Genomic DNA, 26292 nt, shown 5'->3' on the forward strand with positions numbered 1-26292 from the left:
AATAACTAAGACAGAAGACTGGATCCACAAGCCCTGTAGGAAATTAGTTCATTACTGCATCTGAATTCCTGCTCCCATCCAGGAGAGGGCTTCAGCTGCAACTGCACATGGCAGTTAATTTACTAAGCAGAGCGTGCTTTGCTTGGTGTTGGCTTTTATTCTTCCAGGACAAGATGATTGCTTGTGTCCTTAATTGTTTGTGCAATTTGACATACAAAATGGGCTTTGAGTAATCTCTTGGCACTGTCATCAACAGAGAGGAAATTTTCTGAGTTGAACTTTGATTCTATGTGACAGATACCTTTTTGTCTTCTTCTTCTTCTTGGACTGCAACCTCAGTTTGAGTAAGCAACATGATGGCTACATCTTCAGAGAGATATAGATTACTCTAAACTCTGTTAATAATTGTGCATTATGTAAAAGTGAGGCATGTTGGTCTTACTGTGCTTGCCACAGGTCACGATCAACCTAGAGAATTAGGACATACCTGAAGCCTAAGTATAATAGACGACCCTCTGGACAGGCCAAGATGGTGGAAGACCTGTGTATTAGACTTCAGCGACTTTTTGTTTGCTCAGTACCTTTTTCTTCCTGCCTTTGACTATTTCAAGCAATTCTCCTTGACCTTTCCAATATGTGCCTCTGTCATCCCAACAGGTACATGCGCCAAGCTGGCCAATCAGAGCTGTAATTGGGCTCCGTGATTATGCTAGGGACACATGTATGACCCACATAGTGCAACTGACAGTTCTTTGAGGCAACTAATTTGAGTGTTGCAGAAAGTTGGCCCTTTTCACTCCTCAGAAATAATTAGTTCCAAATACTAGGTGAGCCTAGAACTGTGGGATCCAACTTTTCTCCACATTGATACAGTGAGTTAGATAAAAAGCCCAACAGAGACAAGAAAAAGATAAAGAGTTGGGGGGAAAGAAGAGAGACTGACAGATTTGATAGTGTTATTCTAATTCTTGGATCCAGCTGTACCTGAAATCCACAGCTGGAACTTTCCAGTTACAAGCACCAGTGGATTCTCTGTTTGCTTACAGTATAAATTCACATTACATTCAAAGAGGCTTGATGTACATAGCCTGGAAATACCATGTATGAGGAACTGTTTAAAGACAGAGACAAACCTAATAAGCAAAAAAGAGAGATTTGATGATGACAGTGGTGGAGCGGGAAAACTCACCTCGAATGTGGCCAGGTTTAGAACGTGGAAGCAGGCATTCATGTGTTCTAAGTCCTTCCAGGGAGCAGGACCAGGAGCAGCCAAGGAGGTGGCAGAGCCATGGTGGAAGCAACAGGGGGCACAGACACACAGACCTCAGCCTCATGGAACCCAGGTGCCCACTCTAATTCTTCCACTTTTAAATTTTCTCAAGTTGGTTAACTTCTCAGAGACCCCATTTCCTCATTTATGAAATGGTTACGATAGTCTCTGCTCCCTTATCTCTTCTTTATCAGGTGAAAATTACACAATGATATATATTGAGTACCTAGTATATGTCAGACACTGTAACAGGCATTCAAGACCAAGGGATGAACAAAGAGGACAAAAAATCTATGCCCTCTTGGTACTTACAGTTTACAAATGTTGAAAGTGAAATGGATTAATAAATGCCACAATCATGAACAGGACTGTAGAGTTGTCAGCATGATGAGGGGGAAGAATTGTAGGGGCTGTCACAGCCTGTTGTGGGGGGTGGGGGAGAGTTGACCAGTCAGGAGACACAGAGGAGATCACACCTGAGCTGAGGTCTGAAGGGTCAGGGGGAGTTTAAGGGTCAAAGGAAAAGTTTCCTGCAAAGGGAACAGCATGTGCTGAGTTGCAGTGATGTGCAGGAATGCAAGGAAGCCAGAGTGGAGCTCCCAGTGAGCTGGTATCATGGGGTTGGAGAAGCAGGTAGGGACCAGAACACCTAGGTCTTTTGAAGATGGATAAGGTGTTTTGTGTCCTGTTAAAGGAATATTGGAAGCCAAAGGAGGGACTAAGTGGACATTTTCATATCATTCTAGTGGTCCTGGAGGGCAGGTTGAAGGGGAGACAAAGTGGATGTGGGGGATACACATTATTCGAAGGATATTTATAAAATTACAAAATAGTAAATACCAATGAATCAACACCATGGTGATGCTAACAGTAGCTACCTCCAAGCTGACTTTATGTATAAGTCACCTGTTCCTCAAAACAGTGCTCTGAAGTAGGAACTGTCATTCGGTCTGTGCTATAGATAGAAATACACAATGTAAGTTTGTAACTTGCTTAGTCATGTACAAAGTAGTAGAGCTGGGACGAGAGCCCAGGACTATGCCATTGTTTTAAGTTTTTTTTTTTTTTTGTTGTTGTTGTTGTTCTCCTGAGCTCTCATTGTATTGTATACTTACCTTCTTTAAACCTGCTTGAACTTACCATATTGTAATCTCCTTCCCTTCTTTTCTCCCTTTACTTTTACCAGCACCTAACATACAGCCAGACCCATCCAGGGTATTCAAGGATATTTTTTACAATGGCTCATGGAAAGAATTACTGTATGCTAAGGTAAAGGCTCTCTGTCCTTAGAAATATGGAACTAAAGGCTAGCAGGTTTTCATTTTAAAATTCTGACAAGGGTACCCAGGTTGAGTCAAAGATCAGATTGAGAATCCTCAAAATCTTTTCTAACCAACAGTCCATGGAGGTGTTTCGGAACAGAGTGAGATTCGACTGCCTGCCCTTGGACGCAGGCATAATACGAAGACTGATGGGGAAGGGAAAAGGTCTTTATTAAAATGTTGCCCCATTTGGGGGAGCAGGGGACCCCTGACTCCCGGCTCCTCTCTTCCACAAAACACAGAAATAATTCAACCACAACCAGAACTAGAGTCAGTGTCCAGAAACCTCACTCCGTTGGTATCTTTCCTTCTGGGGCCCAAGGCTGTTATGGGAAGGGCTTTCCGCTTCAGGCTCCCTCCTGGGAGGGCACACTTGTGGGGCCAGTGCCACCACTGCCTCCCTGCAGCTGCTTCCCTCTCCCAGGGCCGGGAGCCACTGCCAGAGCACTGCAGCCAGTCATGCAAGGGGACCCCACCCGCAGGGTCCCACACCCAAGGCAGCCCAGGCCTCCAGGGCCGGCGAGTGTTCCAGACTGCGTGTGTCCGTGCGCTGACCTCAGAGTGAGAAGGGGCGCAGCCTGGAACCCACGGCACCGACTACAGTGTTTTGTGGGCCGCCAGGCGTGCTGGGGGAGTGGACCAGCGCACAGGACTCGGCTCTGCAAGCTGGCTCCAGACTGGGCGAGCAAGGGAGTGCAGAAGGGCAAAAAGGGCGAAGGCTCTGCCTGCCCTCCCTTTAAATCTTCAGGCCCCAAATCCTGTGAGCTCCATAAGTGTCCCGCTTTTCTGGCCAGTTCCAGCTAGACTAGCACGTCTTCCCCTCCCCTTGCCACGGTGTCCTGACGGGTGAGTAGGAAGGTTTCTAGGTTCGCAAAGTCTCTCCCCTTGTCTTTGCCTGGGGCGGGGAGTCACACCTGGCCTGCTTACCCCTGGGGTCAGGGAGCTCCATCAGGCTGTGTTTTCCGTCCCACCGCCTCCAGCACTTCCAGATTCCTCCCTTGTCCAGGGCCTGGGCAGGCTCCCGAACCACCACGTTGAGGATCTCGATTGCCCCATTCTCCAGATCCCCCCTGTAACAGAGGTACTGCACCAGAAGGAGATTTTCACTGTAAACGCTTGTGTGTGGTTCCCAGCAGACAGAGGTTGAGCTGAGTGAGTGAAGGTTACCTCATAGGCAGCAGTACTCTAGGGATGGCAGTAAACAGAAACTAGTGAGCAGGTGGGGGTGGTGGCGTGGAGTCTGCAGCCAGAAATAAGAATATGTATCTCTATTGCTGAATAAGAGAACAAGCCAGGTGCTGATGTAAATGAGCAGAAGTTTCTGGAACATTCAGAAAGGATGTTTGGTCTTAATCTGTTTTTGAAAAGCCAACCTCAGAGAGCTGGACCTGAGTGTGTGTCTCATCCAGCCTCCACCGTTCTCTTGTGGTTGACTGTCCCCTCTCTCCTGTGTGAGGAGCCTTTGGGTTATTTCCCTTGTGACCCATAGAAGAGACCCCTGCCCTTGCTCAGCCCCTTCAGGTCTGAGTTACTAGGCTACTGATCTGACACAGGTGTAAGGAAGGCTCCCTGGACTCGCCTGAAAGCTGAGCTCACTTCTACTCATGGTTCTCTTAAGAAGAAGGCCCTTGTGTGGGGAAGGAAGGCCTTAAATGATAGTGAGCACTTTGGGCTTGTGTATGAAAATAAGAATAAGCTGAGACGATGGTGGTTGTGCATTATTTCATTTAGAAAATAGAAAAATTAATTTTGTTTCGAAGTTAGGTGTTAAACTGGAATAGCTATTAGACTCCAGAGAATGGGGCAGTTGCACCCTATCCTTGGTATTCCTTTGTTGCTTAATTCTTTAGAATCTTAATTGTTTTTTTTAATCCTGAGTGATTCAACATAGCCTTGTTAAGAAAATGAAACTGTAAACAAAATTTTAAAGTAAAGTTTTTTTTTAAATGATAACGCTTCTGTTTTTTTTTTTTTGTTTGTTTGTTTTTTAATAACGAATGCTTCCAGCTGCTCAGTTTTGGCCAGAACAGCAAAGAGAACTCCTCTAAGTCCACTCGCACTTGTTAACATTGAGAAGTGCAAGGGTCTGGCTTAAGCTCTTTCCTTTTTCCAAAAGTACCGGCAAAGACTTGATTTTCACTTAACTGTTATAGTCAAGTGCATTCTTTTGGCAACTACTGAGCACTTTCTATGCTAGGATTGGTCACTTAAAACAAGTGTCTTCAAATATTCTTCATTTAGACACATAAGTTTCAAACCACAACAGTAATAGACTGAGAGCCAGTCATCAGCCATTTGCTGGGCTTCTTCCATCCTCCCTGCTTCCTGCGCATCTTTTGTTCTCTTGGAGCATGTTTTCCATTCTCTGCTTAATCAAATGTAACCTTCAACATGTTCTCTTACCTATAAAGCCCTATATGTGCCGATAGCATCACAGCAGACAAGAAATTTACTACGAGGGACAGCTTCGTGGGCATGTGATATTTGCAATTGCATGATTCCTGGTGCTCAGAGGGGGCCCTGGTGAATGGGGGTTAATGCTCTGTAGTCACCACCTTGAAATTCTTAATGTATTTTTTTCTTTGTCTTTGTGTTTTGTAAATGAAGTCCAGTGAGACAATGGAACATGATCTGGGGCTTGGAACCTCACTTCACTGGCAGCGCCACCTGCCTCTGCCTCCTCATCTCCCTGAGATGGGTTCTTGGCTACCCGCTTCCTGCTTCTGCCAAGGTCAGAACTCTAGTCACTTGGGAGGGTTTATACTTACCCCATGAATATCTGCACCTGAGGGAACATGACATTAAACGGAAATAAAAACCACCATGACAGGATCAGAGAGAGACTGTGGGAAAAAAGGATTAACACTTTTTTGCCTGTTTTTTGAACAAGAGGCCCCACATTTTTATTTTGTACCTAGCCCTGAAAATTATATGGCTGACCCCTGTCACAGCCTTTAATGTTTATCAGCACAGAGAGTCAGTGAGCAGATGAGAAATGTGGGTCCAACCATATGTGACTATGGGAAATCATTCTCCTGCTTAAACACACGGAAAGCAGGTCCATGCAGGCCAACTTTGCTCTCAGCTGGCCTGCTAATTGATTTTATCAGTCTCCCAGAATCCTACTGGCTAAAGCACTGTCAAATAATGACCATGTCTAACCATCTCAATATTCTTCTAAAAATTCTGCTGCCAAATTTGGGGAAAACAAGATGATGACTGAAATTAACAGACTATCTCCTAAAGCAACAGCATGGGAAACAAGTGTATTATTTACAGTGTAAACTAACAAGGCAGGCCCTTGACAATCAATGTGTGCCCCTCCTCTCCATCAGATCTCTTCTCATTATGTAAATAGGATGGCCTGAGGTGCAAGAACAATGAATAGAATAATAACTGGAAATGTAATGGAGCTAATAGTGGATTTCTCCGGACTATCAACTTCTGTTCAAAGATCCTGGCAATGAAGGATAGAGAGCAGCATGCAGAAAGAAAACCATTCTCTCTTCCTGCTTCAGTGTGCTACCTTGTGCAGGCTCCTCTTCCTCTTCCACCCCCATCCTCACCCACCGCACCCCGTGTGTCTGGAACAATATCCTCTGCAATCCTTCACTTCCTAAATGACTTAGCTGAGAGCCTTCTTCTGAATAGATACTTGCACTTTTTTTTTTTTTTTTATTGGTTGGTGCAAGTCTAAACTGATACAAGTCCTAACTCTAAAACATATGACATGAGGTTTCCTTTTGAAAATGTTCAATTCTCAGTTATTAGTTATTCATTTGAAAGTAGCAAACATCTACTCAAACAAGTTTAGTAAGAGAAACAAGGAATTATTGGGAGGACACAGGCACCTTTCCAGGAGCCAGTACTGGAGGCAGAATATTAGGTCCCGGGGACACCAGTCATTCCTCCCCAGAGGTGTTCTGATTTGTATGTAGCATGTGGCTATTTCCATGATAAATAATTCCACCATACTGATGTCAAGCTACCAAAAAGGATCACTGAATGAAGAGTTGGAAAGCAATGCATAGTTGCATCCCATTATATAGTATTTCTATCATATAGATATACTAGGCATAAATAACCCTAAAGCATAGGTAATAGTAAAATGTAGTAAAGAATTAAGAAGTGATGCATTTTTGAGTATTTGTTGTCTTTGCTTTTAAGGTAATTTATTTAACCATAAGTGGATATAAGTTAATTTTTAATGACATCAACATTTAACAACAGGCTCACAAAATTTCTGAAAATTTAACAATCCACTCTTGGGAACAGTACGTTTTGGCTCCCATACCTATTTGTCTCCTCCTTTTGGGGTGAGGGAAGCAGCCTTTGAGAGGAAGGCAAAAAGCAGAAGGAGCCAGAGGTGTTGAAGGAAATGACTGTCAGGAGAAGCAAACGATTGGCATGTCCAGTTCAGTCTCCGCACAGATATTTCATTTTGGCGTAACTCAAACTTAATATCCCACTCCATGTAAAAAAAAATCCAGATCTGTTCTTGTCTTCATTTTCTCTTACCTCTCCAAACATTTCTTACTTAGCTCTTCTTTCTACCCCCTAACTAAGGCTTTCTGCCTTGTTTTTGGACATCATTTATCCTCTCTATGGTGACAACTTAAATCTAAGAAATTGGTACTATTGCCCTGCTGAGCTACAGACCTGTGCATTTAACTACTTCCTAGATACTGCCACAGGCATAACCCAGTCTTACCTCAAATTCAGGGTGTCTAAAACAATTCTGTCTCTTCCTCAAAAGGCATTCTTACTAACTAAATGGCAGTGAGCTATAATGGGAGCAATAGACTTTGAATGCAGTGCAATAGACTTTGAGTGTAGTGCAAGATGTATCCTTAAGTCGGCTGTTACCTTGGGCAAATTGTTGATTCTCTCTAACCTCAGCTTTGCCATTTGATAAATGGCTTCACTTTGATGAGTGCTCTTTATGCCATATTCCATGGAGACCTTCAGAATTATGCATCTACCTCAGAAGCTGTCCAAGCATCAGGAGAAGCACAACTCTGGTATAGTTCTGGGCACCCCATCCTCCCTTCAGCCAGGAACACTCCTCTTTTATCCTTTTCATGTGCTGAAGTTCCATGAAATATTTCCCTTTTGAATCAGTTATCCATGAAATTTTGTGAATCACTGAATTAGAGGTATCTAAGGTCCCCTCCAGCTTTCCATGATTCTTCAGTTAGTGCTTAAGCTTCAGGTGGCTTCAGAACTACTGGGGTGGCAGCTCAAGATTCTAGGACTGTCTGCTGTCCTCCGTAGTTCATTGCATAGGGTTTAGGGGTGGGAGGCTCCCCAATATCGGACATAATCTTCAATAATTCTAACACCTCATATTTGATTTCCATTTAGTGTTCTACAAAATGCTTTTATTTTCCTTTCTGCCTCAGGGTCCTAAACCATAAATTTAGCATTCCATGCTTCTCCTTGCCTATCAGTCCCAAATACAAATGGACCCTCATCAATAATCATTGTTCAATAATTAATAAGTGATTGTTGGATGAATGATGAAATGAACATCACTAGGGAAAATTACAATTCTGAATTCACCTCGGGGCCTGAACTTTAAAAGAGTAAATATTTGTTAAGATAGTAAAGAAGCTAGTTGTTGAATTAGTCTTTCTAACCTGCTTTCTATTTTCTGGAAAAGAGTTAAGTTTTTTTTTTTTTTTTTTGGTGGGAATTTTTTGGGGTTCCTAAGAATTGCCATGAAGCATACATTTTGCTCTCACCTGTGCTAAGCCTTATCAAGCAGAGACGAGGCCTTTGCACAAAGAGAGAGAGAGTAGGCCTTTCTCTCTTCAGGGCTGCTGGATCAATATTGTTATCATTTGATTTATTTATTAATTTGCTTAGGTTTCTAAGCAGCTCTGTCTTTTGTTGTGATGATGATACTGCAAAATGTAAAACAGCTTACAACAGACTTTTGCTACCTAGACTGATGATAATGATCTCTAAAAGCAAACTCATTCTATTTGCATCTTTTTATTAATAATACCAAAAAAAAAAAAAAATTCAAACCTCAACTAGTGCTCGTCAGTCAGCAGGTACTTCACAAGCCAAGAGTGCATGGGAGGATATTTTTGGTTCATTATTGGGTTTCTGTAATTGAAATGACATTTTGTGAGAGCAATCATGTATTTTAAGGGGCAAACTCAAATTAATGCAGTAGCTTCAAAGTTTTTATTACTATAATCATGAAAAAAAAATTTTTTTCAGAAGTGTGTGTATATATGTGTGTGTGCAGACAGGCATGAATGGACCCAATAAAATACATGCAGTATTCTCTTTGTTCTAATTCCACGTGGTCCTATAGGGACTATATAGACAATTAACTATCGGCCGCAGCCCTTCTCAGTCTTTCCCCCTTTCTGTAGTGCTTGAGGCTTACCCACAAGGACTTCGAGGGGTGTGGCCTATGCATTCAGCCCCAAATGATGGCTCACAGAGGCAGAGCGTTGACCAGCCTTCTCTTCTGTCCCTGTGGTTATAAGGCAGTGATTTCATTGAGAGAAAACTGGGGAATACCGAAGGAAACTGCTTAAGCAAGTTGTGTTTGGGAGGATTAGAGAAGGGAGTATACAGAAGGATTAATTTGAAGTCTCTAAGGAAGTCATTTTATTCAAATAATAGTTTTTCTTGTAACCATGTTTTCTCAGGTTGGTGATTTCTGACAGGGTCTCCAATTTTCTGAAATCTTTCAAAACTTAGATTCTAGCATCCTTCTTTTCATTTCCTTATTCTTGTTTTCTCATTCTGGGGCATTATTTGTTTATTTACTTAGTCCATTGTTCATTTTTCATTCATTCAACTGACATTTACTGATGATTCAGATAAATAAAATTCCTGACTTCAAGATATTGGGGCAGAACCAAACCAAAACCAAAACTCACTGAGAATTCATTGTGGCAGAGCTGAGCAGAGGCATTGTGGGCACACTCTGGTCTTAGTGGGCCTTTCGGCATGTGTTCTGATGAAGTATTTTGTTAAATATTTTGCATACCAAGGCTGTGATAACAGTTATGGTAGTGACATGAGTACAACGAAGAAACTATGGAGTCATTAAAATCTTAGTTGGAGCTCAGATGAGTTAGGAAAACTTTATAAATTGGGTTCCTTCGGCCTTAGGCATAAAGTAAGTCTCAGAGAATTCTCGGCGGGGAACAGTGCTTGAGCAAAGGCTGGGAGGCCATAAAGAAAGTTGTGTTTTTAAGTTTAACTAAGTCCACAAAGAGTTTAAAATGTTCAATGTTTAAGCTCTGTTGAGAAAAGAGGTTTTGCTTGTTTGTTTGTTTGATGAGGTGGTTTGTGAAAGTTACATATTTTCATTTGTTGCTAGCGTAGGTTGGCCAAGAACCTATTGGTTAGGTGTGGGAGTACTATCCGTCCACTAGATACAGACAAAAAAAAAAAAAAAAATACATGAGGAAGGAGAAGGCCCCATGCTCTCAAAAAAGGCAAGTGAAAAAGTGAAAGCTAGTGTCCTTCTGATGGGGGGAAGTAATAATTCATGGATTTGGACTGCTCTGGTCATAATGATGACTATACTCACCATTTCTTGATCACTTAGTGTAAGCCAGCACTGTGTTAAGTCCTTCCCATGTACTGTCCCCTTTACCCTGCCTGGCAACCAAGATGGTTGGGCTGTACAGCTCGTGCAGCAGTTCTCTGCCCCAGTGGCTTAAGTCTCTTTCAGCCTCAGGTTCCCCTTCTGCAAATGGAGTCACAGGACTGTGGGGGACAGTTAATGAGACAATGCTTGTTATGTACTTAGCACAATATCAAGTAGGGAGTAGTAGGTCAGTGAGCATTAGAGTATTAGCATCCCTCTCCCCCTTTTACAGAGGAAACAGAAGGCCATTCTGAATAAGAGCGGTACTTGGGGCAGCACTAAGCAAAATATCATGGTCTTGTGAGTCCCTGTTAGAGCGGAAAATTCTTTGATGCTTAGAATGACAGCTGAAACAACTCTGAACAATTTGTGACCATCACCTTGCCATTATTAAAGTACTTTCCACATACTTGATCTCAATGGTTCTAATAATCTTTATGAGGAGAGATTTTTTGGTCCTGTCTACTGCTATAGCCACCCCCCCCCCCCCCCCCGTAGCAGTTCCTGGCACATTATCTTTGTTGATAGATTGACCTTTAATTTTTCCTTCTTTCCCTGGCAAGCTCCCATCATCCATCAGGGTCCATGGGGTATTGACACTGCCCCTTCTCCCTAGCCTCACCAACTCTATGGGACTCAGTCACTATGTCCTCTATTCCTACAGAGCTCTTAGTTCATACCGTGGTCAGAGAATTTCCATGTTGTGTGGTAATGTATCTACTTTCCTCTTTATTGCCCTGCTTGCTCGGGCTCCACAAAGGCAGAGACCACTTTTTGACCATTTCAATGCTCCTGGCTTCTTGCTCAGGGTTGGCTCACAGCAGACGCGTTACAGTTACTTGAATATATAAGCACAACTCTGTATCTGATCAGTTTTCTTGATATTTGAAGTTCTCACCAAAACCCCCAAACCCAAAGACCTTTACCATTTGCTCAGAGGTTTTCAAATAATGTATACCTAGGGAATGAGCAGTTCTCATGTACCTGGAAGGAAGCCTTGGGGCAAAAGCAAGTCTCTAGCTCTGAAAGAGTTAGGTCCCACATTTAATTTAAGAAATAGTTGTGCTGCCTGGAAGGCTCTCAGGACAACTTGGGTTTTGGTTTAAAGCTCAATTTCTAGGTAATTGATTAAGTGGAAGCAGTTTGACTATTGCTCCTTAGAAATGCAAGGGTTGGTGATGCCTTAGCTTCTTAAAATGTCACTGTCAATTGGTTGTGGGATAGGAAATCTCTATGGCAGATATGTGAATGCCAAGGTAATGGCTTTGTCTTTTGGGCTGTTTGGAAGTGATCTTTGTTGGTAACCCTTCAGCCTCTTGAAAGCAAGAAAGACTGGACCCATGGTTAGAGCAATCTTCTGGTGGGTGCCAAGACCCCAGCATTGAATGCATAGACCCCAAGGGATTTTTTTCTTATACTAAATGGAAAAAACACCTGGACAAAACTGGGGAGTTGATGAGTACTCTCCTGGCACATGTTAACTTAGCTCTTTAAGCTGCAAGAAAAAGCATGACCCCCTCAGCTTATGTTGATGTAACAGAGATTTGAGAAATAAATAAGGATGATAAGAAGTGCAGAGAATTCAGGAATAGTTGGACATCTAGGTCTTCCAGAGATAGAAACTTGGTTGAGGAACTAGAGGGAGAGTTATGTTTTCAGCTCTAGGGACTGAGTTTTCATATTACCAATGTTGGTCCACTCTATTTGCTTTGCTTCTGCTTCTCTTTTTATGTGTCTCCTTTCAGCTGAGCAATCTTTTCACTTTTGCCTAGTTCAAGTTTCTTGGGAGAATCTGATTGGGTAGAGCCTTATACTATTGGGACAGCCTATAGATGGGCTGCTCTTAGGTCACATGGTCACTGTGAACCACTCAGCAGTATCCAGAGGAGGTGTCATGTGGTACAGACCATGGCTGCCTATGCTTAAGAAACTTCCTAGGGCACCTTCCTCAAGAGGTATCATAGACTTGTGCAGTTTCTTTATGAGTGGGCTGTGAGTGTGGCAAGCATTAGGTTGTTTTGAATTTATCAGAAGATGGAGTCATGATGAACTCAAAGAGCATCCACTAATCATTGAAATTTAGGCATGGAAGCCTGGGATGTGACAATAACTTGAATCAGCACACCTCAGTTCTCAATTCTTCTTACTCACAAGTAAATCTGTAAAACCCGTGATAGTCTTTTTTTAAATGTGTGCAACAGGCACCATGGTTCTATTCCTGTTAGTCCATTGGTCCACCTAAGTTCACGTACTTGAAGTGGACAATTTGCAGCACTTTAGATGACTCTATCTCTTCTCTAATGGTTTTCCCAGTACTGGGGACTTGCTAAGCAGCAAGCAGGTGAGTCCTGGAAACATGGAGAAGTTGACTCCCTGGAGTCACTCTCAACAGATGAGAATACGCAGAAAATGCCCCAGCTTCCCCAGCCTCCTGTGTGACAATCCTGAGTCAGATTCCATATGCTTTTATAAAGGGGCCCCTTTGGGGCTAGGTCCCAGTTATCCACAGCAGAAACCTAATCATTAATATAAGCTTTATTTGTGTAACTTCCTTCTCTGAGTCATTTATCCACTTCCTTACTCGTGCTTCTTGGGATAATTTTCCAAATACATAACCTGTACCAACATTTTTATGTCAGGCACAGCTTTTGGGAAATCCAAACTCAGACAGTAAAATGTTTTACCCCTTTCAAGGAAGATCTGTAAACTTAGGGACCATATATTATGGTCTTTACATAAAATCTGTTCTACTATATTAAATCTTTTTATAATGCTAACAAGCTCATAGGCAATTGATTAAATATGGGATTATCAGTATAGTATAAAAATTGCTTTGGTCTGTATGTAGTATTTCCCAGAACAATAACGTTTTGCACCACCAAGAAGGAGCAGCTGAATGAACGTATACTAAAACGCTGAATGCAGCAAGCCTCAGAGGAACACAGAACGGCCTACGTGCTGTTCACCCCAGGTTCTTACTTTTGACTCTCTTGGCCAGATCCTCCCTCTTGGAAGTGCTTAGTAAGTCATTTCCTTCATCTTGTTGCATTGTGCTTCTGTTTCCATAATTCAGCAGCCTCAGCCTTTCCTCATAACCCAAGCTGCATTTACTTTTTTAAAGGTAAAGTTTTATATGCTTTTTAAAAATTATTTAGAATTGATAATGTCTTTTCCAACATACCACTTTTTAAAGATACAATTATTATTATTTGTGTTGATCATGTGGTTACAAACTTACGAAGATCTGGAGTGATCTGTCCTAATCGTATCTTTTTCTAAAAACCTGTGACTTTATTGCACAATTCTCCCAAGCATGGTGTTTTTCTGCAACACAAATCTCCTCCAGGGCACGTATTTCAGGGCTGTTGTAAGCATGGGAGCACGTGTTTTTATTAGATGTAAGGATGCAGTTCAGTGCTGGTACTTACCAAGGGGGTGCAGGGAGGGAAGGCAGTACAACCCTGGCAGTCATGCAATTTATGATGGGACTGGCAACTGGCAATCACCTTTGGTCCTCTGCCCAGCTAGCTCTCAAAAGGGGAGGGTGTAATTGTCATCTTCTTCTAGGAGGTGGGAAAGGACGTTGGGTGTAGAGGTGGCCACATCCTGATCATTCGGTGCACTGTCAGTTACATGCAGTGTAAGACTCGGCATTGTTTCTTTTTGTAGATTTTATACCAGTATAGACTAAGTGAAGAAATGTATGTTTACTACTAGTTATGGTGTCATAATCACTTATTTTAAATGACTTATATTTGGGAACCCTATTTACAAAAATGTGCCAGGTTTTAGTTTTCATAAAGTACCTCTACTGCATGCTAGGAACCACACTAAACAGGAACATGCATTATCTCCACGTGACTCTCATAACAGCCCTGAGGGATAAATACACATTTTTGTTCTTCAGATGAGAACATTGAGTCACAGAGCTTTGGGAGGGCCAGCTGAGGTCTGGTATTCAGAATTAGCACTGTCTGAACTCAGCTTTTGTATTTCTTTTTCACCCAGGAGACTGCACCTTGATAAATTATGTGGGGTCAGTTGCTTTCAGCATATGGCTTTGCATTATGAATACGTTGAATAAGCTCTAGAGAAGGTAACAGCAAGCTAGGAGTTTGTAGGATTGTGATTTAGGCATGATTCAAAGCCATTGAAACCTTAAAAAAATAGTTCTGCTTCACTTGTTTCACATCTCAATAGCTTTCATTTGTTTAAGCCAGTGTTTTTTCAGGTTGCATTGTCATGAGTAGAATGTGACATTTTTGAGGCAAAAAAAATAAGAATGCTTTAAAGTGGTGATATTTGGAATGATGACTAAAAAATTTTCCCCTAATATATATATATAATATATATAAATAGTGTACACACACACACACACACACACACATATATATACTATTTTTATTTTTGATCAAAATTATTATATTTTGATAGTTTTCCAACTAGGTTATATATCAAAATATAATAATTTTAGATAAAAAAGTGCCTTCTATTTACAGTGAGTTCTCACAGGTGAGATATGCATTAAAGGCACAAAAGCTAAAAGACAGAGAGAGATGACAACTGAAGCACTTGAAAGGCTCACTGAGTATTTCACAAGGCACGTCAAGGGGAAACCACAAATCAGCGGTGAGGAGGGAATCAACCGGGCAGCAGAACAGGGTGTGGACTGGTGTGCTTCTCTGCTGTTCTCTCCAGTGACCTGCACCTTGGACTTCAACCCATGTCAGTCTGTTTTCTCTGAGACCAAAGCAGGGGATTGACTGCAGTGATTACTAAGGTTCTTTTCTTCTCCAGAGATACTCTGATTCTCAGGGTTTCTAAGAGTTCTGTGCATTAGAATTGATTACCTTTAAATTGGTATCTACTATTCATAAAAAGGAAATTATTCAAACTTGTACTTTTTGGCACAAAATTTACTTATGACTTTTCTAAAATATTATCTCTTAATACACACAGTTCTCAAGCACTGAAGCTAACTGGAACTACCACAGAGTATTAATAGAAAATATATGTGAGAGGATGTTATTTAATAAACCCTTAAGTCAGTAATTCTAATGATTCAAACCAACTTTAACTTCCCATTAAGAAGCCAAATTCTCAAACATCAGCAAGATGAAAAGGGAACCAACCATATGGGAAAACATATTTGCCAATGATACATCAGATAAGGGATTGATCTCCAAAATAGATAAAGAACATATATATCTTAACACAAAGAAGACAGACAACCCAATTAAAAAATGGGCAAAGGACCTAAACAAACACTTCTCCAAGAACAATATACAGAGGGTCCATAGGCATCTGAAAGAATGCTCAAAATCACTAGCCATCAGAGAGATGCAAATAAAAACCACAGTGATATACCACCTCACACCTGTCAGAATGGCCATCATCAACAAATCAACAAACAAGTGCTGGTGAAGATGCAGAGAAAGGGGAACCCTAGTGCACTGCTGGTGGGAATGCAGACTGGTGCAGCCACTGTGGAAGGAGGTATGGAATTTCCTCAAAAAACTAAAAATGGAACTGCCTTTTGAACCAGTGATTCCATTGCTAGGATTATACCCGAAGAATCCTGAAACACCAATTCAAAAGAACTTATGCACCCTGATGTTCAAGGCAGCGCTGTTTACAATAGCTAAGTGCTGGAAACAGCCTAAGTGCCCATCTGCAGATGAGTGGATTAAAAAACCGTGTTACATTTACACAATGGAATACTGTGCAGTAGAAAGAAAGAAGGAACTTCTACCATTTGTAACATGGATGGAACTAGAGAGAATTATGCTTAGCGAAATAAGCCAGGCAATGAAAGGCAAATACTGTGTGATATCACCTGATAAAGGAGACTAATGAACAACACAAACAAATGAACAAAACTGAACAAGGGACAGAGTAACAGTTATCAGGGGGGAGGGGGGAGAGGGGAGGGAGAGAAAGGAGGGAAGTAGGGGAAGGGTTTAGTAAAGGGACTAGTATAAATAACCCATGGACACAGACAATGGCGTGGGGATTGACTGTGGGAGAAGGGGTAGGCTGGGTGGAGGATAGCAATGAGGGAAAAAGTGGGACAATTGTAATAGAAAAACAATAAAAATGAAATAAAAATTAAAAAAAGCCAAATTCTCAGCTTTGCTTCTTTTTTGTGTGGCTCACCCTGCCTCCTGCTGCTCAGTGTGGGCCGTGGTCCTGGCCCAGTCACTTCTTCCAGGTCTACTGATTGAAGTTCCCTGGCCAAACAGTGGACAGGTTGGACTTGGGAGAGAGATTTCCTAGAAAACTGTGAGCAGTGAAGACTTGAGCGCTAAAGGCAAAGCCCTGCTATGTTGCAGGAGGAAGGGAGCACTGCTCTTCACATCTGTTTGTGAATGTCTTTCTAAACAGCAGGCTGTCACACTTAGGGATGCTGGGGTGGGGGGAGTGGGGTGGACACTCTCATTATCTAGCCATTGTTATGGAGTGATTAACACAGCTTAATGACTTTAGGAGGAAAAATAATTGTCCCCTTGCTCCCCTGGAAGTGCATAAACTGATCTAAAATGGCAAGAACAAAGCATCCCCAGTGCAACTGTGTGAAAAATAATCAGCAGTGCCTTTATATTTGTAGATTTTATTTAAATGCATGAGTGTGGAATTCCAGATGCACAGCCTCCTCTGCTAATCCTGGAATGCACCAGACACCTGTCCACCTTGGGGACCTTGCACCGGCTCTTCTGAGTGCTTGTAATGCACCCCTCTCCACCCAATATCCTTAAACCTGTTATTTGTATTAGTTTCTGCTCAAAGGTCATCTTCCTATAGAGGTCTTCCATATCTCTTCCATCTCCCATTACTCTCTGGCCCCTTAGTATACTTTATCTTCATAGCACTTATTACATTATGACATGGTAAATATTTAAAAGCTCCTCTCCTCCTCTAGAATGTTCTGCGAGTGCAGGCTCTTTGGGTCCACTTCACCCCAGCCTGGAGAGAGCATAGTGAGCACTCAGTAACTATTTGCTGAATGAATGAAAAGATACACATGGAGGTCTGATCAACAACTTAGGTCAAAAGACAATCTTTACCTTAAAAATGCAGTCTGCGCACTTTGGACATTCAATAGCTATTAATGGGAAAAGTGCCCACATGATGAGCATCAGTCAGTAGTTATATAAATGAGCCCAGAATTGCAAAAACAGAGGGAGAGAGTGGCAAGACCATGCTATTTCTAGATGCCCAATTCTGAGCCCCATGAGACTGCAGAAGCTATAATCTTGTGTAGCCTGTTTCCTTATCTGTAAATGTGGGATAACTATTCTAACAATAATAATGATACAAAGAATACCTACTTTGCAGCTTCTCACAAAGATTAGATAAGACAATGCATGAAATCCAATAAACTGGGTTTGAGTCTAGGTCTGGGTAGCAGTAAAATTTCCATGTATTCTGCATATTTGGAAACAGACAAGTGTTTGAAATGAGGGAATGCAAGAGAATATTCTGATTCTGTCCATTCACGTTTTTCCCCTTCCCCACTCTCCGAGGCTAGATTGGGAGGAAAAGTGTAGGGGAAAGCTCAAATCTTCCTCTGGATACAGGATGACAGTGAGCCTGAGGGTGTGCGGAAAGTGGATGTGAGAGCTGAGAGGGCCTTTTTTTTTTTTTTAAACCACTGTTTTTTTTTTTAAATAATTTATTTATTTGTTTGTTTATTTATTTTTAGAGAGAAGGGAAAGGAGAAAGAGAGGGAGAGAAACATCACTGTGTGGTTGCCTCTCACTCGCGCCCCAAACTGGGGACCTGATGTGCAACCTAGTCATGTGCCCTGACTGGGAATTGAACCAGCGACACTTGGTTCACAGGCCGACGCTCAATCCACTGAGCCACAGCAGCCAGGGCTGAGAGGGCATTTTGAGGTCCAATTTGCTTCCTTTAAAGGGTTAAATCTGTAAGGTGCAATTTATGTCCATTTATTTCATGGATGTGTCTGAGGCCATAGCATTGGCCTGGCCCATAGTAGGTGCTCAGTAAATATCTGTTGGATAATGAATGAAGGATATGGATCATTTTGGAGTTAATTTTGGTTGTTGGATTTGTGTCACATTATCCTGTGAGGTTGAACCAAACTCAAGTCACTTCATTCATTCTTAATTCATTCATTTCTTTATGAAACCCCCTCACCTTCATAAAGTTCATGGATACATCAAGTCAACTTTGAATGTCATTTTTTTCTTTCACTTTTTGAAGAGACTGGTATTTGGTTCTTTGGATCTGCAGTGAAGTTCAGAATTCTGTTGGCTAAACACCTCTTGAGGCCCTGATTACTGAGACTGTAAGCCCCTCTAGAACCAACAGGTTTCCCTTCTAAAGATGCTGCTGTTATGCACCCTGTGAAACGCTCCTTCATCTTTAGTTCAATTCAACAAGTTCCCATTGACTGCCCAGCACTAAAAGTCTTAAGTGGAAACTGCTTTCCTACTCCTTTTATTTTAACTGTTAAAATCATAGATTATATAGTTTCTGACTGAAAACCCACGAACAGCTCCCTGCCGATCTCGTTGCTCCTTCCAAGCACTGGCACTGCCTGATACCAGTATCAATGGGGCATCTATATTGTTAATGGTATTTATTATAAGAAAATCATGTGGCATAAAAAAGAATAATTGCCTTCATAAGCATGTAATTTTTTACACTATGAACTTCTCAAAGGAAAGGCATTCTAAGGGAGGCATAATTGTTAATTCCAGTGTTAAACATACCTCTGAGGAGCACTTCATGGTCCAGCTCTCTGAGTGTCATTTCTTCCCGTGGACGCGAGAGTGGGAAAAAAATATTAACTTTCATTGAGTGTCTAGTCTGGTCCAGGCCTTGTAGTTCCCAGATATGGGTTTCTCCTTAGAATGACTTGAAAATTGCATAAATTATTATTGTCCTTATTATAAAAGAGACAGACAGATTCTCACAGGGCTTAAATAACATCATAAAATCACATCCCTACAGTTGTGTGAAATCAGGACGCAAGTCCAAGCTTCGCAGAGATTATACAGTGACCCCATAGTCTACATCAATGCTTCTTTTACCAAATTTTAAAAATGAGATGTACCCAGGAGCTGCCTGCCTCTCACCACGCCACTTCATTGTCTGAAAGTCCACTATAAAATCAGTCTTGTGACGCAAGGCAGGCTTCTTCTTTAAGTGTCTGCTAAAATATCTTGTGCTATGTAAGATTTCTAGCGTAACCTCTTTTATAAGTCAAGGAAAATTTGTAGAACGTAGGTCAAGGTGCACTGAGAATAATTTGCAAAACCCCTAAATCCAAAGCTGATACATTTAATACCAGGTACAGCCCGTTCCCAAAGGATTGAATCTCTCGTTAATTTTGAATGGATTTGAGGTTCAATCTGAGTCTAGGGATGAATCACTCTGTTAAGGCCAGCTGCAGAGTGTCGTGACAAAGAATAAAAATGCTACATGGATTCTGGGTCATATAGACAGGGTTCAAATCCAGGTTTTGCCAGTTGCCTGCTGTGCCCCCAGTATGTGCCTGTCTAAGCCTAAACTTGAATCTCAGCCCTCACCCTCTGTCTGATTAGCTTTAGACAAGTCAGTTAATCTGTTGAAGCTTAGTTTCCTCATCCAGTAACCTGTCTCTAAGGACTGTTGTAGAATTAAATAAGATGGTTTTTGAAAGCACTTAGCTTAATGCTTGACTGTTATTGCCAATATGTGATTATTGCCATTGTTGTTGTCTTTACTATATATCATTATCCAATAAATTCTAATAAATATGACTGAATACCCCCCAAATTTCTTCTCAGCATTCCTCAGCATGAAAAGTGAGAGATACTTTGACAGTGAATACAATAAATCCTCACTTAACATTATCAATAAGTTCTGTGAATTTAAGCGAAATGATGTATAATGAAACCAATTTTACCATAGGCTAATTGATATAAATATTAGTTAAGTTCTTACAGCATTTCATCAATATTATAATGAAACAATGTTGAACAAAATGACCTTATTTGAGGACCTATTGTGAAACATTTACCTTAACTTCAGGACCCATTCTGGGTCCAATATATGTTTTTTTTTAAGCTGACATTTTATTGTAAAAATCTTCAGACCTACAGATAAATTGAATTTTGCAATGGGCACGTGTACTTACAAGCTAGATTCTACCATTAACATTTACCTTTTGCTTTTCTACCTGTAACTCCCTCTCTGCATCCTTCTTTCCATCCACTGCTTTCATCCTATGTTTTTGATTTGATGCATTTCAGAGCAAATTGCAGACACTGGTATAATTTCTTCCAAAATACTTCAGCATGCATATTATTAACTATTGACATTAGTGTACAGTTTTTCTTTTTAATGTAAAATTTACACACAGCAAAATGCATAAATCTTAAATGTGTGTTTTCTGAGTTATAACAAACGCACAGCTCTGTGTAATCCAATCTCTTGTCAAGATGTAGAATATTCTCATTACACCAGAAAGTTCCCTCGAGCCTCTTCCCAGCTGATTCTGACCCCCACCATTCCCAGAGCAGCCACTGCTCTGATTGTTTTCTCCCATGCATGAGAAGGGAAACCAGAGTGACGATTGTAAGATGCCAAGGAGAAAAGGAGGAGAGAGGGAAAAGTCAAGGCGATCAGCTCTATTAGTAGAGTGTGAGCTGGGCCGAGGCTGATGGCTCAGGAGGGAGATGAGGGAAGCTATCAGGCATTATTGTGCTCGTGTGTAAGTTGTCTAAATACTAAGTAAGTAGGTTGATTTTCCTGGTGGCTGTTGGGAATGCTTTGCCGATCTACACAGTCATGCAACCTATGTCTCATTTTCTCAATTAAACTGCAAGGTAGTCTCTTACTATTGAATGGGACAAAGTTTCATAAGGTGTTTCTTTTGTTCCCTACAGTGACATACAGTTGGGAGGCCTCAGTAGATACCTGCTGATTGCAAATGGCGCCTCTCACCTGGTCCGTCACTCCAGCAATTAGTTTTATTGATATGTGGGGGACTGAATTTGCTTATTTGACTGAACTGACCATTTTGGCCACTACAGGCTTTGTAGCAGTTGTGTCTGACAACTGTGCCAAGGAAATGGGAATTGGGTATGGAGACTATTTTGTTGCCATTTTACTATGATAGTATGCCTGCGTCCAGCCATTAATGTTCATGGCATAAGGTGCTTTTTTGTTTTCAGAAATATGGTATAATATCAATCTGTATTCCTGTTGTTCTAATATTAAAATAGGAAACTTTGTCTCCAAAATTTTGTTCATCACACTTCCAGCCTAGTACTAAGGTCTGTTTTTATAGGCTGGCAATAGCTCCATGGGAAGAGAGAAATGGTCTGACAGCCCCAGACATGTTTCTTACCTCCCTAACCCAGCAGACTTTTCTTAATTAACAGTGACTCTGATTCTAACAAAGACTATCAGAAGCAATTCAGTGTCGGCAGACTCCCTTTAATACCTCTAATAGTTTGTATTTTGCCAACATTTCAAGGTAGTTTGAAGGTCTCTCACTTTCTCATGAGGGCTGGGCATGAATGCTCAAGAGTGAGCATTGCAATGACATCTTTCTGATTAAAAAGACATCTAGTGAAATCGAGACAGAACATCAAATTGAGAAACATCATTAGCAGGATTCTATTTTGGTTAGGTCTAATCTTCTGCAGGGTTACTATGTTGCCTTTTACAAGTCTGACCATTTTATATCACTTAGATCGAAACAGACCCATTATGTCACAGACAAATAGCTTTATCATATTTAATTGACCCAACACCATGTAATAATCTCTGTGGTGATTATCGCTCACCAGGGCTTGAAAGCTTGCTGCAACAAATAAATCAGCAAAGTTGCAGGTACACTTAAACTGTTATTTGGTGCCGTGACAGAAGAATATTGACAAGTTACTGTGCAATGCTAATTATACTAAAAAAATTAAATGGCTTCATCAGAAAGAAAAAGAGCCAGATGGCAGGTTTTATATACTGTATCCTCATGTATTAGGAAATGGGTATTAAAAAGGCATCACGTCCTCTGTGTCAGGGAAGAAGGAGGAATAAAGGGAGATACCTGCATCTTCATGAATGACAGGCTGAGCCTCCAGATGAAGAAGCTGTCTGGGAAGTGTTAACATTCAAAAGGACATTAGTGGGTCTTGGCATTTATGTCTCTTGATGCCACCCAGGATGTAGGTAAATGGATATTATTATACTTAGGATGAATGTTACCGTGTGTGTGTGTGTGTGATGGTAGTTGCTGGAGAGGGCAAGAGGAACTGACTTGTTTCATGATACTCCACCTTTTCCTTCATGCTTGCAAATGAGAAATTGTTCTTGGGAAGACATGTACCCACCAGGTGGTGAATCAACGAGGCTCCATTGAGCTGGTTTTTCTAGTGCACCAGCAAGAACATACATACCTGAACTCATTGCAATTAAAAAGCAAAATTCAGTTGGAAACAATGGACTTAAACCTACAGAAGGCAGCATCTCACAACAGAGAGGAAGTTTGATTTCAAAGGTAAGATTTAGCAAGCCCATGAATGCACGATGCGAACGGTACTGGCAAGGAAGACTGAAGTGGATTTTCAATAAGCAATAAGTATACTTTGAGCTATAATGCCATTTCATAGGCAGACATTGTTTCATAATTTTTACATAGTCAATTTTCAATGGCTGCATAGTATCACCCTGCTTAATTCTACCATATTTTAGTTAAGCATTTCCTTATTGTGGCACATTGGCTTTCAGTGTTTCCAGCGTTTTTCTTTCTTTTCTTTCTTCATTTTAAAAAGATTTTATTTATTTATTTTTAGTGAAAGGGGAAGGGAGGGAGAAAGAGAGGGAAAGAAACATCAATGTGTGGTTGCCGCCTGCACGCCACCAACCGGGGATCTGGCCCGCAACCCAGGTATGTCCCCTGTCTGGCAATCAAACCAGTGACCCTTTGGTTCTCAGGCTGGCACTCAATCCACTGAGCCACACCAGCCAGGGCTTTTTTCTTCTTTAAAAAATATTTTATTTATTTATTTTTAGAGAAAGAGGAAGGGAGGGAGAAAAACATCTCCCAATGTATGAGAGAAACATCTATCAATTGGCTCTTGCACACCCCCAACTGGGGGCCTGGCCTACAACCCAGGTGTATGCCCTGACTGAGAATTGAACTGGTGACCTTTTGGTTCACAGGCTGATGCTCAACCCATTGAGCCACACCAGGCAGGGCTTTTCTTTTCATATTTAAAGAAATTAAGTTGTGACTTTAAAATCTGTTTTATTCGACTTCATATACCTTTATACAGGTGTTTTTGTAATAATTTTTTTTTTTTTTTTTTTTTTTTACTGCTCCAGTCAATGAAAGGAAACTTTATTGAAGCCGCAGGGTCATGGGGATGAGGCAGAAGACTGCCTTGTAGGCCTGAGGAGGTGATGGAGAGGCCTTATTTAACCTTCTTCTTGTGGCGCTGGCTGTTGGTGTGGCCGCACTTCTTCTTGCAGCAATTGACAACGCGGGGGGATGCAGGTGGGCATAACACTTGCAGCAGATCACCTTGTCACAGTTGTATTTCTGGGTGAGCTGGCAGAGGGAGGACTCGGTGATGCCGCCATGCAAGATGAAGCCCCAAGTGCAGGGTGGGCTCTTTCTGAATGTTGCAGTCTTTGGGAGTGTGGCCATCCTCTAGCTGTTTGCTCGCAAAAATCAGATGCTGCTGGCCAGGCAGGATGCCCTCTTTGTCTTGGATCTTAGCTTTGACATTCTTAATGGTGTCATGGGGCTCAACCTCAAGGGTGATGGTCTTGCCAGTCAGGGTCTTCACAAAGATCTGCATCTCTGTGTCTGCTGGGAAGGCAACACACTCCGCCGCCTCATTGAGATGGTGTTTTATAATTTTTTTGATCCTCACCAGAAGATACTTTTATTGATTTGAGAGGGAGAGATGTTAGAGAAAAACATGAGTCAATTGCCTCCCATACGTGCCCCAACTCGGGGTCAAACCTGCAACCTAAGTATGTGTGTGCCCTGACTGGGAATTGATCCTGCAGCCTTTTGGTGTACAGTAAGGCACTCCAAGCAACTGAGCCAGGGCTGTTTTATATTTTTAAATAAATTTTTACAAACATAATTTTTAATAGCCATGCTTTAAAAAAAGCACATTTTTTTTCATTTATTTTATTTATTTCATTTATTTATTATTCATAACATTTATTTTTTCCTTTGTGTTTATTGAGATCAAGATGCTTTCCAACTTTTTTACAATGATAATACCCTGACTTATTAATTAATAAAAATATTATATGTCAAATATATACAAAGCACCAGGTTAAACTGGTTCCTTTCGTGCATAAAGCTTCTCCAAGTTTAAGATCCTTTCCTTAGGAAAGATGTCTAAACTTGGTGTCAGTGGACACAGGGGGCTGGGTGTTCCCAAGGGTCTGGGTAGAGGTTGCCTGGTGGCTTTTGTGAAAGGCTGTTGCTGATCTCTCCTGCCACCAGCATTTCATGCGTGCTCATTTCACCTCTCCTGGGCAGTCAGCTGCTATTTTACCTGCTGGGAGAAGGTGGAGACAACGGGGCGAGGGACTTGACTGGATCACAAACAAGCGCACTGACTCCATCCCTTCTCGGGATCCCATTTGCCTGTTGTTCTCCAGTGTGTCCTGTCTGGCTGTGCAAGTTTGGGGGCGCTCAGGAGGAAGGCATGCTGCAGTTTCCAAATCCCAGAGCTGAGCAAGTGCACCCTCCCACCCTCTAGGACACCCATTTCCTCTGCAGTGGAGAAAGATGGATGGGGGCCTCTTCCAGGACAGGACAGCCAAAGAACCTAAACTCTGATTCCAAAGGGCAGTGTATGTCAGAGGTGACACAAAAGGTCACTTAGCCCTATTAGAGGCAGGGTTCAATCTTCATCAATTCCAAGTGAAGATCTGACCTAGAGGCCAAGCAAGATGCTCTCTTTAAAAACAACAACAACAGCAGCAGCATTTATGAGAGAGAAAGATCGCAATCCAGACTCTGTGCTAAGCCTCTTGATGACTTATATTTTTTCATTCTCTAAACAGCCCTATTGATAGGGACTTATTAGACCCAGTTTATGGATGTAGGCTCAGAGACTATAAATACCTTTCTCAAGTTACATAGGTTGTATTAGAATCAGAATTTGAAGTCATAACTTTAGAATGCCAGCTCTTAAGCACTTAGTTGTGTTGCCCAGAAGCTGACTCTGGGATAAGAAGTCATGTGAAAGTGACTTACTAGGTTCCCAAGAAAAACTGATAGGGAAATGGGAGAGTAGGACTGAGAAGGGAGTAAGGTGAGCAAGGGTGTGTTACCATGGAGGTGATGTTGGCCAGGCAACCTGGAGATGATAAGGGTAACACTTCAGTGTTGGCCCCAACAGAGGTGAGGGATCTTGAGTATTTACATCTCTGAACTCACCAACCCTTGGTTGAGGGCTGCTGGGATGGAGGACTGGCAGGGGCAATAATGCCCAGACATTTTCCATCCTCCTTGGGTTCAACAAAAGCAGATCATGGTAGCCAGGATGCAGCCTTTCTAAAAGAAACACAGGTATGAGAGTTGGGTGTCAAATTACTAGGAATTTTGCAAGCTAGGTAACCTCACATTGATAGCTTGAAATCAGTCATGATTGAAATAGTCACACCATGGAAATTGGCTAACATGACAAATTAGGGCTCTTTCATCCTGAGGTGGTTGTTAAGGATTTCCCAGCATACCACGGTGGTGCCGGCTATCAGGAATGAAAGGAAAGTACACTGGGCATCTGTGTGCAGGAAAATGGCGAAGGGGCGGAGGGATGTGGATGGAGCACTGAGAGTATCTGCTGCAGCGCTGGCCTATATGCTAACTGCAAGCGAGGAGGGAAGCCTGCTCCGGTCCACTCACTCCCCCCCTCCCCCGCTAGGCATGGGGGGCTGAGATGGATGAAACTGGTGAGAAGGAATGTGGTCAGCTGGATCTGAGTCTCTGAACCTGGAGGTGGCCTGGGTAGGAGAAGCGCTAAGCAGAGAAAACGAGGAAGAACTGAAATGGTAGCTAACTGAAGTATGGAGCACTCAGCGTGCCG

General features: G+C 41.8%; 1 protein-coding gene and 1 pseudogene across 1 annotated transcript in view; one reads left to right on the forward strand and one right to left on the reverse strand.

Moving 5' to 3' along the window:
• CDH13 (cadherin 13) overlaps positions 1–26292 on the forward strand; it is a 1018642-nt gene that overhangs the window by 112512 nt on the left and 879838 nt on the right. The window lies entirely within an intron of this gene.
• LOC149994287 (ubiquitin-ribosomal protein eL40 fusion protein pseudogene) lies at positions 23647–24040 on the reverse strand (annotated as a pseudogene).

The sequence above is a fragment of the Furipterus horrens genome, unplaced genomic scaffold (genome assembly GCF_987537825.1).
Source record: "Furipterus horrens unplaced genomic scaffold, mFurHor1.1.pri manual_scaffold_13, whole genome shotgun sequence".
Lineage (NCBI taxonomy): Eukaryota > Metazoa > Chordata > Mammalia > Chiroptera > Furipteridae > Furipterus > Furipterus horrens.